Here is a 954-nt window from a genome sequence, read left to right as displayed (position 1 = left end):
ATACCGTATTATGCCACCATCACTCAAAACTTCATCACAAATAATATAATAAATAAGTAACATCGAACTGACATGGTAAAAGAACCAGAGAGACACCAATAATAATTGAGGAGAAGCCTTAAAAACTGAACTCCTAAGTGCTTTGCCGGGGGGAGAGCCTACACCGCGAGATGACGTTAGTGAATGGGGTGTGCATTCCCTTGGAGTTTTGTAATGTATTCGGAGATGGCGTATCGAAAGAAACAGTCATGATTAAATGAATAATGATAATTGCAGGGATAATGAGGTCGTGATGATATTAATTATAATGATTATATGGTAAGATATTACTGTTGTGTTTTTGTTGGTTTTGTTTTAGGCCACCTAATATGCTATCTATCAGTATATGTTATGGTGATCTGGAATTTCATGTAGGACACGCCTAAAATATATTGAATTTCACACAGATATAATATAATCGATTAGATTTTTATCCATTTGTTATAGTGAACGAAACTGTTTGCCTCAATACAATAAATCAGGTTTTTTTTTCGAAATGAATAGAGAAAGCAGTGTAAATATACTAGGAAATTCATTATTTACTGTCCATAAACAAGCAACGCCAGAGTATGAGAGATAACGTTTTTATTTTAGCAACATGACGATAGTAGATATAATAGATGGTTATTTTTTGTGTGGAAATGGCGCATAGATAGAGATGATAGAGGAAGACGATAAAAAAATATATATTTTATTGAGAATGTTATAATTGAGAGTCATTTTCTTTGCATTTATAATTATGATATCTAGCAGGTGATCTTATTATTACAACAAGGACCATGAATTACAAAACAATAAACAGGTTGATAATATCCTCATTATCATTACCAACAATCGTAAATAGCAACGATAAATTAAACAGAATTAACAACCAATCTAAAAATAGCATGTCGAAACGATAATAAAAATAGACGC

Source organism: Penaeus monodon, chromosome 25, assembly GCF_015228065.2.
Source record: "Penaeus monodon isolate SGIC_2016 chromosome 25, NSTDA_Pmon_1, whole genome shotgun sequence".
Taxonomy (NCBI): domain Eukaryota; kingdom Metazoa; phylum Arthropoda; class Malacostraca; order Decapoda; family Penaeidae; genus Penaeus; species Penaeus monodon.
The sequence above is the reverse complement of the archived record's forward strand: the minus strand, read 5'-3'. Positions refer to the sequence as shown.